Raw genomic sequence first — 3,351 nt, 5'->3', positions numbered from 1 at the left:
CCTATGTTTGGTTAGGAGCCCCGAGGGCTCGGGTGTGTTTCCGATGTGTTTCGGGAGGTTTTTGACTTGAGAAAAAGTTGCAGATTTCTGCTGTTATTGCCCAGGGATTTTACCCTTCGCGTTCGCATGGAACCACTCGCGAACGCGTAAGGCAAAAATCCCAGGAGCCCATTTTCTTCTTCGCAAACGCGAAGGTTGAGACGCGAACGCGAAGCTGGGGGGGAAGACCCTTCGCGAACGCGTCCCTCCACTCGCGAACGCGTAAGGTTGAGGGGAGGGGTCACATTTTGTTCATCGCGAACGCGACCACTGGTACGCGAACGCGTAGGCTTGAGAAGCCAAAGCTCCGCATACGCGAGCCCGTTTACGCGAACGTGAAGGCTTAACCAGCCTGACCCATCGCGAACGCGAAGGATCTGTCGCGATTGCGAAGGGCATTTTCGCCCAGTGATTTTTAAAAGCCAAAACATAACCCATTACGGGATTTTATAAAAATTTCACAAACCCCTTCTTCTCCAAAGCTCTTAGGCGATTTTTGAAACAATTCTTCACCTTAATCTCTTGGGTATGTAATCTTTAGCTCATTTTCTTCATTCTCCATTAACACCCACTAGATTTCTAGGCTTAAATCATGTGAATAAGGGTAAAAAATTAGGGATTTGGGTAGAACTAGGGCTTTTTGATTAATTGTGATTTAGACCTCGTTTTGGGGTCAAATTCTGGAAATAATTATATATTTGGGTTCGTGGGTGAATGGGTGATTTGATTTTGGTCCGAACCTCATGTTTTGACCAAGCGTGCCCCGGGTCGATTTTTGGGTTTTTGGGAAGAATGATTAGAAAGCTTTAATTAAGCATTAGAATTGGATTGATTAGCATTTATTGATGTTATTAAGTCGATTATGTCTAGATACAATTTATTTGCAGCTAAATTCAAAAGGGAAAGCGGTGTTTGAGGCTTGAGTTGACCATGGAAGTTCGAGGTAAGTGTTTGGTATAACCGTAGCTTGAGGGATTAGGAGTTGAGTCCTATTTGCTATGTGGTAATTGTTGAGTACGACGTATAGACATTGTGACGAGTATCTATACGTTGGTGTCTAGCATGTCCGTGGGTCTTATACTGTGATTTTCATGACTTCGTTGTATCTTTCTTGTCTTGGTGATGGTTTCTATATGTTGTGTAAAGTTTGTGGAAGGAATTGTGACCTATGAACATTTAAGGAGTGTTGGCTCAAGTTGTGCAACGAATTGTGAAAATGTAAGTGATAATTGAATCTCTAGAGCATTGGCTCGAGTTATAAAGTGAATTGTGAAGTAAAAGTGAGAAAGAAAGGAAGTTATTATGTTGACACCCTTGCCGGGCTATTGTTGATTTATTGGTTATCTCCCTTACCGGGATGTTGATATTACTAATGTTGTTCCCTTGCCGGGATTTATTGTTGAATTGTTTCTCCCTTGCCGGGATCTTTATTGCAATTTTATTTATTCCCTTACCCCATTGTTTGTGATTGTTGTTTGGGTGAGGAAGAGAGTTAAAGCACGAAGGGTGATGCCGTTTTGTGAGGAAAGAGTGTAAAGCACGAAGGGTGATGCCGTGCCGCACGATGTACGATTCCGTGCCTATTATATTGATTTCATGGTGAGGAAAGAGTGTAAAGCACGAAGGGTGATAACGTGCCGCACGATGTACCATTCCGTGCCTATTATATTGATTCTTATGGTGAGGACGAGAGTAAAAGCACGAAGGGTGATGCCGTGCACTTGTCCTTGATTTCCCTGATCCTTGCTGATAATTGAGTCATGTTGTCCTTTATGTTTATTTACCGATTTTCTGTTGTTACTTGCTTTTGTTTCGAGGTTATAGATTCCCTTACCCTATTTGCCTTGTGAGTGTTGTTTGGGTGAGGAAGAGCATAAAGCATGAAGGGTGATGCCGTGTATTGTTTTGGTGAGAGAGAGTAAAAGCACGAAGGGTGATGCCGTGCACTTGTCTTTGATTTCCTAATTTCTATTGATAGCTGTGTTACGGTTTCTCTACACTAAATTGCTGGTTTCCTATTGATACTTATTGTACCCCGCAACATGATTTCCCCTTCCTATTTTCAATTGAACTGTGGTGATCCTCATATTTATTTGTTGCTCTTCTGTTACTATTCGATGTTTCCCTGCAGCATGTTTTCCCCCTCCCATACTTGACCGTATATGACTGTATCTTTCTGTACTTCTTTTCCGCTGTATATAGTAGAATTGCACAGGTTTATTTGGTAGTCTGCACTACACGAAAAACGGCCTTTAAGGAAGAGAAATCTGGTCCCTAAAGATCTAATTGTGGTCCTAATAGAGCAATTACGACGGAAAAAAACTGGTCGCCATCCGTCGTAATAGCTTCCGACGCAAAAGGTCAATAACGACGGGTTCAAAAACCCGGTCGTTGATTGTTGTTTGCGACGGACAAAATATCTAGTCGCTAAATACATTTAGAGACCACATATCTTGTCCCAGTAAGTGGTTAATATATTATGAAAAATATATATTTTCCCATCGTTAAAAATTTGTAGGGACCAGCCTTCTCCTCCCTAATAGATAATAAAGATATTATGGATAATATATATTTGCCCGACGTTAAGATGTTTTAGCGACCAACATTCTCCTCCCTAATAGACGAAAAATATATATTTTTCGGTCGTTAACTAATTTCTGGTCTTTTATTACCCATAAGCAATCCTAAAGCTTGACGTCACAAAAAAGTTATTCTTATCAATAAATGTCAAATTGCTATATAAAAAAGCTATTAATTAAAGAGTTAACATCCCATGATGTTATATAGTTTCAATATTTGCTCAATACCTTAACAAAAAAAACATAGCTAACATCCTGAGCTAGGCTATGATATCATGTTTTACATAACATTCCTAGCAAAATAATAATGAAGTTGTGTTTCTTCTAAACTTTCATCTTGACTTGTAGCTTCAATCTTCAAAACCTGTAAGTAAAAGATTTGAAAAGACGATGAATAACTATTGATGAAATAATATAATAAATTTACACTAGCAATGGTTAAATCGCTTACCCCAAAAGCAATTTAAATTCATCAAGTGTTATCCAGCAACATCAACATTGCTACAAGAATATAAGGAAATTAATTAGAAAAGTTTTGGAACGGTAAATCAAACTTCGATCCGATAAAAGAATCGAATCAGGGATTTGTAAACTGTTAGACATGCGAATATAGCAAACAAAGGGAAAAAGGGTACCGTACTAGTGCTAATACTATCGCATTGAAAAAATATCAAGGAAAATAAATCCAGAAAGCATGTATTTATTTAGTTCATTTGACATTGTAAATTCAGAA

This window comes from Nicotiana attenuata, unplaced genomic scaffold (assembly GCF_001879085.1).
Source record: "Nicotiana attenuata strain UT unplaced genomic scaffold, NIATTr2, whole genome shotgun sequence".
Lineage (NCBI taxonomy): Eukaryota > Viridiplantae > Streptophyta > Magnoliopsida > Solanales > Solanaceae > Nicotiana > Nicotiana attenuata.
Note: the sequence above shows the minus strand (reverse complement) of the source record.